Source organism: Myotis daubentonii, chromosome X (genome assembly GCF_963259705.1).
Source record: "Myotis daubentonii chromosome X, mMyoDau2.1, whole genome shotgun sequence".
Classification (NCBI taxonomy): Eukaryota; Metazoa; Chordata; class Mammalia; order Chiroptera; family Vespertilionidae; genus Myotis; species Myotis daubentonii.
This window is the reverse complement of record NC_081861.1, coordinates 60853152-60869674: the sequence shown is the minus strand read 5'-3', so window position 1 is coordinate 60869674 and position 16523 is coordinate 60853152.

Here is a 16523-nt window from a genome sequence, read left to right as displayed (position 1 = left end):
TATCACATGATGCAAATACCCGAGACTTATAGTCCCTGACAGACATGGCAGAAATGGACTGGCACTTAAGACTTCGCCAGATTTTCATAACAATTAACCCACTTTCTAATTAGGACCAAAAGGTTTGCCAAGGGGGGGAATAGGAATTCTACAAACCTATTAGGGGCAAGAAAAGAGCTGCCTATTATTGACATAACCTACTTTTATGGCATTTTTTAAAAAGTGTGCAAAGAGAAAAAAAGAAAATTATGTTATTAGAACAATGGATGGTATGAGAGAATAAAAGGAAACAGGAAGGTAATGCAGGTGGCTAGAATCAGTAAAAACCACAGTGGGTAATATGGTCTGACTGAAAGTGTTAGAACCACCTACAATCTTAAAAGAGATGATAGGGAAGATTACTGCTTTAATGATGGAAATGCAGAGTTTCTTAATGACTCCTTAGAGAAAGGGGAAGTATTTATGCCACATGAGGCAAGTTTAAACAAAGAAAGAAGATGAAAAGAAAAATTAAGTAATCTAAAATTATGCACCATTTTCCCCTCTGGGTGGTAGAAAAAAATCCTAAAGATATTAATAAAGAATAAAATCACAGAAGTTTCAGGAAAGTAGGAACTTATCAAAAAAGCCAATGAATATTCAGAAAGGACACTCAGTCAGATAGAATTTTGTAGGTTCAGGCTGGAAGCAAAGACATTTTGGGATGAAGCAGGCAGTGATGAAACCAACTCTCAGGATAGGCATAAAAAATCATATATTTCCCAGAATCCCAGGCCAAATGAACAGTGTGAGAAAGACAAGATTGGTTAGAGAGGATTTCAAGTATGTGGAGTGAATAGAGGGACTCAAGTCTTCTTATTTTATGAGATTTATTATGATCCAGAGAAATGTGTTAACACAGCAGCTGGTAGTCTCAGGAATAGTAAGAGGGAGGAGCAAACATAAATGTTAGCACACAACTTTTTCTTTGGCAAGTCATATAAGAATGTTGCAATTGCAAAGACCATGGAATAAAATCAGTCTGTCTAAGGTTCAAAGTCATGTGCCTTTATATGTACCCATTCATTTACAAGTCATTCTCTGCTGCTTACACCTTTACCTTCTTAATTCTGAGTCTTGTTACCCAATGGATAATATCGATCACTATCTCATATTAAACTAATACTCTACCACCATAGATAGATGAATGATCCAATGAGCTATTTGGATAAAAGCAAAATATATGTAATAAAAATGTTATATATGAAATTAAAATTTCATTAATAAACCAGATAAAGAATAAAGCCAAGTATGCTTGCTGGATTTTAGACAGGAGTTCACGTTTTCTAATGGAATATGACAGTTTATGTATAGGATGGCCTTACAGATTACTCCAAACCTAAGTCCACAAAAAATCATTAAAACAGAGAATTGAATGCATTTTACTCCTACTAAAAGAAGGTGTCAAGGAAACATAATTAGTTATGAGAAAATGTGAAATTAATGAGAACATTAATTTTACATTTGAAGATCCAAAGAGAACTTTTTTTTTTTGCACCTGGATTTGTGTCAACTGCAAGATGAAGAATATATATATATATATATATATATATATATATATATATATATATTAACAGAAGTGCTACAAGAAAAAATAAAGATGACTGTAAAATTTACATAAAAACCTAAGTGTTATACAAAAAATATTGTGGAATATGAAAGTCCATTAATAGTATTTATAGATTACTTATACCACAGATTTTTTTTAATAAATATACTTAGAGAGGGAGGAGGGAAGAAAGTTGTTTCATTGCCTTATGAACTTTTCTTGGTTTTTGACACTTTATTTTAAAATAGAAAATAGTTCTTTATTAAAGAGGCTATTGTTTAGATTTAATTGTGTCCCTCATAGAATATTTTTTTTTCATTGTGTATGTTTAAGGTTTATAGACTGTTAATTTGATATACATGTGGAAAAATGATTGTCGCTATAAGGTTAGCTAACACCTCCATCTTGCAACACAATTACCATTTCTTTTTTCTGGTGAAAACATTCAAGATATACTTTCATACACTTTTTTAAAAATTGAATTTATTAGAATGACATTGGTTAATAAAGTTATATAGGTTTCAGGTGTACACTTCTATAATGCATCATTTGTATATTGTATTGTGTGTTCTCCACCCCAAGTCAAGTCTCCTGTCACCATTCACCCCCCATAGCCCCTCTACCTCCCCCCACCCCATTCCCTCTTGTAATTACCATACTGTTGTCCATGATGTGTGTTTTTTGCTTAATTCCTTCACCTTTTTCACCCAGTCCCCCAATCCACCTCTCCTCTGACAGCTGTCAGTCTTTTCCCTGTATCTATGATTCTGTTTCTATGTTGTTAGTTTATTTTATTCATTAGATTCCACATATAAGTGAAATCATATGCTACTTGTCTTTCTCTAACTGGCTTATTTCACTTGGCATAATACTCTCCAGGTCCATCCATGCTGTCCCAAAGGGTATGATTTCTTTCTTTATTTATGACCAAGTAGTATTCCATTGTGTGAATATACCACAGCTTATTTATCCACTCATCTACTGATGGGCCTCTGGCTTGCTTCCAAATCATGGCTATTATAAATAACTAGAGGCCTGGTGCATGAAATTCATGCACTGGGGTTGGGGGTCCCTCAGCCCAGCCTGCACCCTCTCACAGTCAGGGAGCCCTCAGTGGATGTCCTACTGACAGCTTAGGCCCGCTCCCCATGGGGAGCGGGCCTAAGCCACAGTCTGGCAGCAGAGGCTCAGAGCAGGCGCTGTGTGTGTGTGTGTGTCCACTGGAGGCCTGCCCTAAGCCACAGTCTGGCAGCAGAGGCTCAGAGCAGGCACCGTGTGTGTGTGTGTATGTGTGTGTGTGTGTGTGTGTGTGTGTGTATACCCGCTGGGGGTCTGCCCCCAGCCACGTCAGAGGCTTGGAGCAGGCACCCCGTGTGTGTGTGTGTGTGTGTGTGTGTGTGTCCGCTGGGATCCTATCCCCAACCATGTCAGAGGCTTGGAGCATGCACCCCGTGTGTGTGTGTGTGTCTACTGGGGGCCTGCCCCCAGCCACACCATAGAGGCTTGGAGCAGGTGCCCCTCTGTGTTGATCTCTCAGGCTCTAGCTTGTTTCTGCATGCTATTCTCTCCTTTGAGCTTCAACCAGGGAGGGCTGGAAGCTTGGCTTCCTCCATTGCCAGGGGCAACCCAAGCCTCCAGCTCTGTGGCCACCGCCATCTTGGTTGGGTTAATTTGCATACTCACCCTGATTGGCTGGTAGGTGTAGTGGGGTGACACCAATTTGCATGTTTCTCTTTTATTAGTATAGATGCTGCAGTGAACATATGGGTGTCCAAAATTTACAAAAATATTATAAAACTAAACACCACCCTTCCACAAATACTCCAATTTAAAAATAGGCAAAGGACCCGAATAAACACTTCTCCAAAGAGGACATACAGATGAGCAATAGACATATGAAGAGACGTTCAACATCACTAGTCATCTGATAAATGAAAATTAAATCTAAGGAAATGGGGTATGGGTAAAGGTGGAGGTGTGTATGGGGGGGTGGGATAAATGGTAATGGACAGAGAATTGACCAATTTGGGGTGGTGAACACACAACACAGTGTATAAATGATGTGTTGTAGAATTTTTTAAATAAGAATAACAAAATTATATAGTTTTTAAAATTGTACAATTTTGTTAGCCAGTGTCACCCCAATAAATTAAAAAAAAAAGGAACAAAAAAGGAAAAAGTGAGGCATCACCTCACAATGGTCAGAATGGCTATCGTTAATAAATCAAGAAACAACAAGTGCTGGCAAGGATGTGGAGAAAAGGGATCAGCCGTGTGGTTGGTAGGAATACAGACTGCTGCAGCCACTGTGGAAAGCAATATGGAGTTACTTCAAAAAATTAAAAATGGACCTGCCTTATCACCCAATGATTCCACCTCTGGGAATTTACTTGAAGAAACCAAAACACTTATTCAAAAGAATACACAATTTTTTAAAAAAATCACTACAAAAGTACACAAAAGTATCAAAAAAAATAGTACAGAGAACTGCTACAAAACTTTTACATGGACTTCTTAAATTTTTAAAATTTGCTTCTTTTGCACCATCCTTTTATTATGTACTACCTACCTACCTATCTGCATTCACAGCTAGAATAATACAAATGTTCTGTGCTCATATTTATTTTCATAAGGAAATTTAATTGAGTGTTAATTTTCATATTTGTAAAATTGAATTCAATCGTGACTATCTAAAGTAGTTATCTTTAGTAGATATGCAATAAAACTTAATTTATCTTCCATCCATTTTTTTCTTTCTTTCTTTCACCTTCCAGATTGTAAGTTACTGTATGGTAAAAACAAATATCTCTTGTTTCTTTTCATCCTCAAGGACTTGCACATGCTAAATGCTCAATGAATATTTGCAAATGAAATTGTACAAAGACATAATTAATATTTAATAATTATAAATTATTTTATAATAAATTTATATGCACGTGTCTGTGCTCCCTGGATATCAACTAGACAAGCTTAAAGGACTTTAAAGAAATGTACAATGAAATGTGAGATATGGAGATTATTCATTGGTAGAGATATTATAAAATACTTTATTCAAGCCTAGAAAATAAAGAGATTTCAGAGAGGAACTGGTCAAGGGAGACAATTTTATTTGCTTCTCATGAACTTGAGTAAAACCATGTCAAAAGATAAACATGCATTTTAAAAACAAACATCTTTCAAGCAATATTTGAAAGTAACATACCTTTTTAGAATATTTTATTATTGCACTCTTTATGGTTTTTAACTTTTTATTTTATATTTTTAGATTTTCAAAATTTGCCAAATAGTTCAAAGATCCCCATATACCCCCCATCCAGATTGCCTGAACTTCAGTATCTTATATAACCACAGAACACTTATCAAAATCAGGAAATTAATACAGATACAATACTATTAGCAATCTACAAACCTTATTTCACTATTGCCAATGGGACAATATATGTCTTTGAATCCAATCCGGTATCCCAAATTGCATTTAATTATCATGTCTTTTTAGATTCCTCCAATAAAGGACAATTTCTCAGTTTCATTTTATGTTTCATGACTGTATTAATTTTGCAAGGGCTGCCATAACGAAGTACCACAGTCTGGGTGGCTTATATAAGTGACATTTATTTGCTCAAGGTTCTATAGCCTAGAATTCTGAGATCAAGGTATTGTTAGGGTAGATTTCTTCTGAGTCATCTCTCCTAGGTCTTCCAATGTGTTCACAGGGTCTTCCCTTTGTGCCCTCTCTGTGTCTTAATATCTTCTTTTAAGGAGACGAGTCATATTAAATTAGAATACACCAATAAAACTTTATTTCACTCTAATTACCTGTCTAAAGACTTATGTCCAAACAGTCACAATCTGAGGTACTGATGGTAAAATTTCAACATACGAATATGGTGTGTGTGGGTGGGGGGGGGGTCACAATTCAGCCCATAACATTGACTTTGACATTTCCTATGAAACTGGCCAGTTATTTGTGGGAAGAGCTCAGGAGATTTATCTCAGTGCAGTGGCAGATGCAATGGCGTGAGCACACTCTGCCTATACAAGCTTCCTCGGCACACCGGGAAGTGGCAGCGCCCGCCTGAGCAAGCCCCCTAGAGCCCCTACATAGTACCCTGATCTTCCCTACTATTGGCTGCCCTAAGGATAGTGTAAACTTCTGATTGGTCCAAAACGTTATATATACTGCTGCACTTACACAATAAACTTAGATCAGCATCACTGAACCTGGTCTCCAGAGTCGGGCATGCTTCGTTAGGACTCCATCGGCCTCACCCCCACGGGAACCCCTGCTTCATTCTGGCACCATGATCAGGGACCCAGGCAAGCTTCAGGTTGGGTGAGTGCCCCTCTGTAACAATGGGAAACCTTCCCCCCTCAGCCAGAGCCCCTCATACTCGGGCACTCCATACGTTGTTACAGAGCAGGCTAGTAAAAGTAACAGAAAAGGAGGTACAAAAGCTCTGGGATGTTCTAATAGCATTTAACCCTGGCTCTCTGCCACCAGCAGTGCGGGCGGGGGAACAGAAGACCCTTTACCTCCCTATTCCCTGCCAGAGCCCTCTGCCCCCGCAGATTCCTGGGCTGTTTTCAACAAGCCAAAAGGAGTTTCTCAAAGCTCAAGGAAAGCTGAAACTGAGACAGAAAAAACCTCAAGCGAGGTGAAAGCAGGGGAGTCTCACCAGGAGGCTTCTTGCCAGAGTCACTCCCTCACTCCCCTTGCAGAGCAAACAAGAAGTTTAACTTCCCAGCGGCCTCCAAGTAATCCTTTCATGGGGGACAGGATGATAACCCATGGATGGGGATATATCAATCCTTGTGTAGCCAGAGGGATAGAGCAAAGAAGTCCTTAGGGCTAGAGACCCCTGGACTCTTTCCTGTGAATGTTAACCCCACAGCTGCAGCAAATGCCACCGGATCTGCAACAATATTCCCGATATCCAAATGGTTAATGCAGAGAAAGAAAAAAAAAAGAGAGAGGCCGTTGCCATGGAAAGCAGGGAGAGAGAGTTCTTTGTTGGTTTTTGCTTATCTAAAGTATGCGGGTCTCGAGGACCCTAGCTGCTAGCAAGCAAACTTATCTCTGTCCAGTTTTCTTCTCTTTAACCCTTCCAATACTAAATTAGACTAATAGAATATACTTAAGATTACACAAGAAAGGAAGCACCTACTCTTATTCATCTAAAGAAATCCTGAATGTTTAATTTGCCAGCTAAGAGTTTAAAGTTCTAGTTAAATTAAATTGGGAAAAATTATAATTGTGGTAACTAAATGCCTAAAGTATAAAAAGAAAATCTTGTCAGTTTTAATTTAATTGATATCTCTTAATAATTATAAAAAGAACTGTAACCAAGGAATGAATTTGGGACATTTCATGGGCCCTGAAATGGTTTCAAAAGTTTATTTTCTCTTCTTAAAAGATTTTTTAATAAAGCCAATTTAATGAGCTTGAAATCGCATGGAAAGCTTTATCAAATAAAAGTTAATAAATATATATCTTGAATTTTTGCCTCTAAGAAAGGGCAAAGCAAGTTATTTTATATAATATTTCTTAAAATACAGCAGTAGAATTTTAAGATATAATTTAGAATAACAAAGCTCATTAATAACTTTTAATATTTTATAACAGCATATTATACATTTATTCCAAACAACTTACAAACTAATTGTTTAGCAGCAATTTAATAAGAACATGAAAGGATTTAATCCCTTCCACTGTGTGGAAGGCCCCCTGGGAAGGCACTTAAGGATTCTATATTGACATCTCTTGCCCTTTTTGCAAAGGGGGTCCCTCTTCCAAATGCCCACAGCTGTTGCCTGAGCTCTCTGTTCATGCTAAGGTTAAAGCCTCATGGTGGCTAGTACCATAAATCTGTCTCTCGCCCAATGGCGTGAGCTGGACCCTCTCTGGAGAAGAAACCTGGGTTCCCCAAGATATGTGATCAATGCCGGGGCCCCACCAGCAGTTGAGGGGATCCAAAGGCAGTTGCTGGGCATGGAGGCCAGAGGGACATAGATTACCAAGGAGACAGAACTAAACCTCACATCACCCTACTAGGCCCAGAGGATGGCTGGTAGTCAATGACGGGAAAGACCCCTCTGGGAGTGGCGACCTAAGACAGGCACAGCCGGGGCCAGTAGGAGAGAACTTGGGGTTCAACAAAGGTGGGGCACAGATCCTCACCCCCCCAATTGTGCATGGGCTTGAACACTCACCCTTTCTGAGGGAGGTCTCCTGCCCTCATGGCTGCTGCACTTCCCATGCCCAGCTCATATTGGGACCCAGATAACAGAAAGAGACTTGGTCCAGCTGAAATTGGTACCCAGATAACAAAGACTTGGCTAACAGCAGCTACCCTATATCTAAATCCAGCCTAACACCAGGAATGCTCAGGGCCTTCTCAAAGGATGCAAAATAATCCTTTCCATTAATATTTACAGTGTAAACTAGAATTGTTATTAGAGTATTGAATTTGACAGTAAAATAGTAATCAAGTTTTCAGATTAATTAAAAATGGCTCAAGAAGTATTAACCAAAATTTTCATTTCATGGAAAAATTGCTTAACATGGAATGAACCTAAAGCAGTCATATTTTTGTGCAAAAAATTAAAATTTAAAGTTATCTAGACTCCATTATACATTTTCCAAAATTCTCCAAATAATTAAATAAAAAAAAGAGAGGATAGTGGAAAAATACCATGTAAGGAAAAATATCCTGTAACTAATTTACATCTAGAAAAATTTTTCATTTATAATGCTAACTGCAAGACACCCATGAAAAACCTATGTGGTGTCAACATAAGCCAAAGGAAATTCATTTAACCAAAAATAAATAGAACTCCAAGTAAAGTTTCCTTTATTAACCTTTGGTTGAGAATACGTTTGTATATTTTCAGAAAACAACTCCAAGACCATGTGGATTCCTGCAACAGAGAGGAATTATCAGGAATGCTCCAGCCATGAAGACAAGAGGAAAAACAATCCAGAGATAGAGGCAGCTAGCTTGCACAAGCTATTTCCTCATTTAACCCTCTCTAGCTGCAAGCATCTCATACGGGCATGCAAAACCTGTGGCCCCTATTGCCTTTAGGCCCCCTCCAGCCACAAGGGGTCAACCCCTGGGGGCTCCAACCCAATGCCTTATAACAAGCAGATGTGACCCATATTCCAAGCTTCAGTAGACTCAAACATGTACATGTAATCATTGACACTTACTCTGGGGCCACATATGCTCAAGCTCACACAGGTGAAAAGACTCGCCATGCAATAGCAACCCTCAATGGGTCATTTTTAACATTAGGCTTCCCTTGGGAAATTAAAACAGATAATGGCCCCTACTACACTAGCGAGGCTTTTCAGCAATTCCTCATGAAAAATATCATCAAGCACGTTACTGGCATACCATATAACCCACAGGGACAAACCATAGTAGAAGGGCAAAACAAAGAACTAAAAACCCAGATTCAAAAAGAAAAAGAAGCCGAAACCGGTTTGGCTCAGTGGATAGAGCATCGGCTTGCGGACTGAAAGGTCCCAGGTTCGATTCCAGTCAAGGGCATGTACCTGGGTTGCAGGCACATCCCCAGTGGGAGATGTGCAGGAGGCAGCTGATCGATGTTTCTCTCTCATCGATGTTTCTAACTCTCTATCTCTCTCCCTTCCTCTCTGAAAAAAATCAATAATAATAAAAATATATATATATATATATTAAAAAAAAAAAGAAAAAGAAGGGGGAAATACAGGCACGCTCCAACAACTATTACAACAGGCCTTATTAACTCTCAATTATTTTCATTTTGCCCCTGACGGTCTTCCTCCCATTTTCAAACATTGGGGAGGTCTCAGAGACATACCAACACCTCTCCCCTTGGTCTGGTGGAGAGATCCATTAACCAGGGCTTGGAAGGTCCCCGACCCACTCTTAACCCAAGGGAGAGGGTTTGCTTGTGTTTTTCCAGAAGGTGAGAAAAATCCCACGTGAATTCCTGCCTGTAACATCAAACCCTGCACCACCAGCGATGAGCTGTAGACCACCATCACCATCACCCCGGTAGAGGAAATGGAGGACCTGACCATAGAGGACAACCAGTCCCGACGGTGGAGGCAACCAAGGCACTGACCGGGCCCTCAAGAACCTACAGGACCAAGCTGCACGCATGGCACCAGAAGGCAATCCGTCAGCAAGGACATTATTCCTATTAATGTGTGCCATCATAACAGTGAACTCTCAGGCACGAGCACAACATGTATGGGCGGCCATACCTCATCCAGGGGTGCTCATGCCTGTCAGCGCCGACAGCCTACAATTCCCCTCTGTCCAAGTGTCTGACTGCTCTGTGGGCTTACCCTGTGATGGAGCGGAACAGGTCTCATTGCCATAGAACGGGACGGTATGGGCTAATAGCAGTAGCCCTAACCTCCTTAAGTGGACTCTAGATAATGGGACTGCCCCGGGACAAGGGTGGATATACCTATCACCTCATGCAATAATACCTGAGTGAAACCCGTTGAGTTTAGTTTCTAAAGTGATGCCCTCAGCCGTCTAACTTCCTGGTTAAACCCAGCCAACCTCCTCATTTGGGGAGTCATGATAGTAGGATTCGTCGTAGGAATAGTATTATTTCGCTGTTTATACAACATGTTCCTTAAGCTAAGTGCCCAGCAAGCCATGATCATACACGTCCAGCAGGTGCTAATAAGAAAAGAAGGGGGAGATGTGGGAAGAGCTCAGGAGATTTATCTCAGTGCAGTGGCAGATGCAATGGCTTGAGCACACTCTGCCTATACAAGCTTCCTCGGCACACCGGGAAGTGGCAGCGCCCGCCTGAGCAAGCCCCCTAGAGCCCCTACATAGTACTCTGATCTTTCCTACCATTGGCTGCCCTAAGGATAGTGTAAACTTCTGATTTGTCCAAAATGTTATATATACTGCTGCACTTACACAATAAACTTAGATCTGCATCACTGAACCTGGTCTCCAGAGTTGGGCATGCTTCGTTAGGACTCCGTTGGCCTCACCCCCGTGGGACGCCCTGTTTCAGTTATTTTGTAAAAATATACTTAATTTGGGTTTGTCAGATATTTCCTCATGTTTATAGCCAGGTTATGCAAGTTTTACCACAGAAGTTAAGACTGTGCCCTTCTCAATGCATCATATCAGAAGGTACATAATATTGATATGTCTTAATATGGTGATTTCAACTTTGATTACTTGGTTAAGGTAGTGTCTCTCAGGCAACTCCTCTGTAAGGTTACTGTTTTCTCTTTGTAATTGATAAGTATTACATGAATATTTCTTTTCTCATTACATTTTTATCAACTAATTTTAGCATACATTGATAATTCTGGACTATTGTAATCATCACATTCCAAATCAAATGACAATTTTCTAGTTCCATCACACTTTTTCCATTTATGAATTGGAATGCTTAAAAAGAGCTTTATTTTCTATCCCATTTATTATTATTTAACTAGAGGCCCGGTGCACAAAAATTTGTGCACTCGGGGGGGGTGGTCCCTCAGCCCGGCCTGTGCCCTCTCGCAGTCTGGGACCCCTCGGGAGATAATGCCTTGCTGGCTTAGGCCTGCTCCCAGGTGGCAGAGGGCAGGCCCAATCTCTAGGTGCAGCCCCTGGTTGGGCTCAGAGAAGGGTCGATAGGGGAGTTGGGGCGCCACCCCCTGTCATGCACAGAGCAGGGCAGATTGGGAGGTTGTGATGCCACCCTCAGTCACGCTCAGGGTAGGGCTGATTGGGGGATTGGGGCACCGCCCCCTGTCACACTCAAGGCAGGGTCGATGGGGAGGTTGCGGTGCCACCCCCTGTTACCCACAGAGCAGGGCCAATCAGGGGATTGGGGCTCCGTACCCTGTCACACAGAGAGCAGGGTCAATCAGGGGGTTGGGAAGCTCCCCCCTGTCACTCACAGAGTAGGGCCGATAGGAGAGTTGGGGCACCGCCACCTGTCACACACAGAGCAGGGTGGATCAGGGGGTTGGGGCACCACACCTTGTCACACTCAGGGCAGGGCCGATGGGGAGGTTATGACTCTACCCCGTCACACACAGAGCAGGGCCCGTGGGGGGGGGGGGTTGGGGCACCGCACCCTGTCACACACAGAGCAGGGCTGATCAGGGGGTTGGGCACCACACCCTGTCACACACAGAGCCACAGGGTGATGGGGGGGTTGGGGAGCTCCCCCCTATCAGGCATAGAGCAGGGTTGATCAGGGGGTTGGGGCGCCTTCCCCTGTCCCGAACAGAGCAGGGCAGATAAGGAGGTTGTGGCCCCACTCCCTGTCACACACAGAGCCGCAGGGCGATCAGGGGTTTGGGCGCTGCCCCGTGTCACACTGATCCCAGTGCCAGGAGGCCTCATGGCTCTGCTGATCCCGGTGCTGGGAGGCATATTACCCTTTTACTATATAGGATAGAGGCCTGGTGCACAGTTGGAGGCCAGCTGGTTTGCCCTGAAGGGTGTCCTGGATCAGGGTAGGGGTCCCCACTGGGGTGCCTGGACAGCCTGGGTGAGGGGATGATGGCTGTTTGCAGCTGGTCACACACCCTTCAGGGTGGGGGTCCTCACTGGGGTGCCTGGCCAGTCTGGGTGAGGGGCTGAGAGCTGTTTTCAGGCTGGCGGGTGACTGAAGCTCCCAACTGCTCCTTTTTTTCTTTTTTTTTTTTTATTCTGGGCCAGCTTTAGCTCTGGCTCCAGCTCTGAGGCCTCTGCTACTGAAATCAGGTATCTGGTTTGTTTGGGTTCTATAATCGAAACACTGTATCAACTCCAGCTCTGAGATCACGGCTGGCTGAAAGCAGGTTTCTGGGGTTTTGTTTAGCTTCTATATTTGTAACAATGTTCCAAACTCCAAGCTCAGAGGCCGGCAGCGGCAGGCGGGGAACATTGGTGTCCTCCATCACTGAAGCAAGCAAGCCTCATGTTAACTTCTAGCTGCCTGGCTGCCAGCCGCCAGCTTGGCTGGCAGTTAATTTGCATATTGCCCTGATTAGCCAATGAGAAGGGTAGCGGATGTACGGCTAATTACCATGTTTCTCTTTTATTAGATAGGATTATTCAAATTAATCTGTGGACTCCTGGATATTCATTTTATTCTACAGATTATATTCCATTACTAGCCTTATATATTTTGTTGCTTACATTGTTCTAATATTGGGCATTGGAGGATCTTTCAAGTTGACATTTGTGTTTTTTAACAAGTTCCCAATTTTTTTTTAGCATTTCCTTACTTTCTTGCATAGGAAGATGGCCAGTCTCATTTAGCACTTTTTATGACCCAATCCTGGCGTCAGTCATTTGCCAAGAAGCCTTGTTTCCTTGTAATGAAGAATTTTATTATCTAAGCTCTCCATTACTATTATTAGCAAAGAAACACCCATACCTCCTTGTAGCAACTGGTATGTAAGAGGCTTTGAAAAAATGAGCAATTTAATTAACAATTCATACTCTTCTATTTTCCATACATTTCCTTTCATTGAAACAAATTTGAAATAATATTGTGGAATCCAATCAATTTGAATTAATATAAAGCACATTGTTTCCTCTTCGCAAACTCCAGAAACTTGTGCATCTTTAATCGGCAAAGAATACATGCACTATTCAACAGTTATTTTCCCACAAAGGGGATTGTCTCATATAAAATAGATTTACTATTGTGAGCACAATATACAGGTTACGAATTTTGAAGGAGTAATAATACATCCTTGCATGTCTCATTACTTATTTTGTCACCTGTAGGATTCTCTACATTTTTTTTTCCTTAGGAGACCTAATCTCTAACTCTCTTCACAGCTCTTTTTATAAGGCATGTTTAGTTTTGTATTATGACAACAAAAGAAAGCCATGTGAGGAGAAAAAAAGGAAGAAGAGAAAAGACAATGTTTACAGAGGGAACAAATTCCCTCTCATTCATTGTGATTTTCTGTATGTAATCCTAGTTTGGCAATCATGATATCATCCATTAATTTCTTAATGAATAAAACGTGTCACTTATAAACACTTCCAGAAGTGTCCTGATACTTGTCAAGGTAGTATTTGCCAGATATTTGAATAAAGACAGATTACTTGGAAAACAAAGGCAATCTGGTTTTCACCAACGACATCTGGCCACTTACTAATATCTTTATCTTCCTAAAATCTCAAGAAGATTAAAGTGTTACTAAACAGAAGTCTCAGACGTTCATTTTTGTAGACTAGCCCAGATTCCAAGCCCTTCAGCCCCTAGCCCAGGGTGCTACAGAGAAAGTGGATATACAGAAGGCCAAGAGACATATGAAAAAATGCTCAATGTCACTAATAATCTGAGAGATGCAAATCAAAACAACAATGAGACACCATCTCACACTTGTCAGAATGGCAAATGCAGGAGAGGATGTGGAGAAAAAGGAACCCTGCTACACTGCCGGTTAGAATGCAGACTGGTACAGCCACTGTGGAAAACAGTATGGAGTTTCCTCAAAAAATTAAAAGTGGAACTCTCATTTGACCCAGTAATCCCACTTTCAGGAATATATCCCAAGAAGCTAGAAACACCAATCAGAAAGGACATATGCACCCCTATGTTCATAGCAGCACAATTAGAATAGCTAAGATTTAGAAACAACCCAAGTGCCCATCAGCAGATAAGTGGATTAAAAAACCATGGTATATCTACACAATGGAATATTATGCCACTATAAAAAAGAAGGAACTTTTACCATTTGCAACAGCATGGATGAGCATTATGCTAAGCGAAATAAGCCAGTTAGAGAAAGATAAATATCTCATGATCTCACTTATATATGGAATATAATGAATAACTTAAATTGATGAACTGAAATTGATACAGAGACATAGAAGCATGAAACAGATTGTTGAGCCCTGATGGGAAGGCAGGGGAGTGTATGGGGGGGGGTAAGCGATCAACCAAAGGACTGGTATGCATGCATATAAGCATAACCAAGGGACACAGACAGTAGGGGAGCATGGGCTTGTGCTGGGGGTGGGGGGTGGCTGGGGAGAGGTAAATGGGGGAAAAGGAGACATATGTAATACTTTCAACAATAACGAATTTAAATTTTTTAAAAAGGCAACTGAGCATTATGCTAAGTGAAATAAGCCAGTCAGAGAAAGATAAATATCACATGATCTCACTCATTTATGGACTATAATGAATAACATAAACTGATGAACAAAAACCGATCCAGAGACAAGGAAGCATCGATCAGACTGTCAAACCTCAGAGGGAAGGTAGGGGAGGGTGGGGGTAAGGAGGAGAGATCAACCAAAGGACTTGTATGCATGCATATAAGCCTAACCAATGGACACAGACAACAGGGGGTTGAGGGCATGAGTGGGGGGATGGGGGACAATGGGGGGATAAAGACACATATGTAATACCTTAATCAATAAAGAAATATTTTTAAAAAGGCAACTCAAATCTTTCAATTATTTCCTCTATCTTTTCATTTAAAGACTTTTTCCCTAAAGGTTGCTGTCTAGTGCACTATGCAATTTTAAATGTGTCCAGAATTGAGACATACACTTTTTCACCATCAATTAAAATGTTGTCTTTATTTAAATTATACACATTAAATTATATACCCCTTCTCTGGCCTATGAGCCTTAGTTACATTTTTGAGGCCAGCTTCTTTTATTTACTACTAGTAGCCCGGTGCACAAAATTTGTGCACTCGAGGGGGGCGGTCCCTCAGTTATTAAACATTTTATGGCAAAACACTGACCACATTGGTGGTGATGGTGGTCTTGTCAGAATGTGTTATATTATGCAGATGAAAATCTATTTAAATAGATTTGATGTAGATATTTTCAAAGATGGAAGAATTGTCCCTGTCAACTATTTCAGTTGATTCATATCTTCAGTAATTGTCATCATTGCAAAGTTTTCAGTCCCCATATGGATTGCTGGATATAATAGGTCATGTGCTGTCCCTGTCCTTTGTAGCCTTTGTGACCTTAAGGACTCTAGCTTTCCATTTATATGTTTAAGTACCAACCTTACCGGCTTAAAAATGTAAGTTTTAACACTGCTCTCTCTGTTCCGTATCCTTCTGATGAAAAGTGGAGTTGGGTTGCGGCACAGGAGAGAAATTCAGAAGGGGAATATTGAAGTAATGACTACAGTAGGAGAAGAGGGAAACTGTTTCCCTGGCCACAGGCACTGGCTCCCTGGACCACAGGGCTGTTAGCTTCTCCTGGTGGCTGCAGCCTGGGACCTCTGGCCCGTAGCTTGTCCGTCCGGCTCCTGGGCTGCAGCCAGCCCCAGGCACTGGCGCCAGGACCAAAGGTGGGCGGCTTCTTCTTCTGGCAGCTTCTTCTTCTTCTGTGCTTCCAGGGAGGGTTGTCAGTTAAGTGTCATGCAAAAATAGGCATCACCAATTACAGAAGCCAGGTGTGGGGCAGGGAAGCCACAGCCGGGGAAGCTGGCTGAGGCTGCTTCCCTGCTCCGCACCTGTCTTCTGTGATCACCCCTGCACTGGGCTTCTGCGGTCACCCATTGCAGAAGCTGGGTGCGGGGCAGGGAAGCCATGGTGGGGGATGCTGGCAGCAGCTGCTTCCCTGCCCCGCACCCAGCTTCTGCAGTCAGGGATCACAGAAGCTGGGTGCGGGGCAGGGAAGCTGTGGCCTGAACACTGGCCTGACCTGCATCCAACTTCTGCGATGGCCCTCTCACCTGGCTTCTGTGGTCACCTACCGCAGAAGCTGGGTGCAGGTCAGGGAAGCTGCGGCCAGGGACTCTGGCAGCAGATGCTTCCCTGACCCGCACCCGGCTTCTGAGGTCACGGATCACAGATCCCAGAAGCTGGGTGCAGGGCAGGGAAGCCGCCGCCGGATACGCTGGGGGCGGCTGCTTCCGTGCCCTTGCACCCGGCTTCTGTGATCGCCCCTGCACTGGGCTTCTGTGGTCACCGATCGCAGAAGCCAGG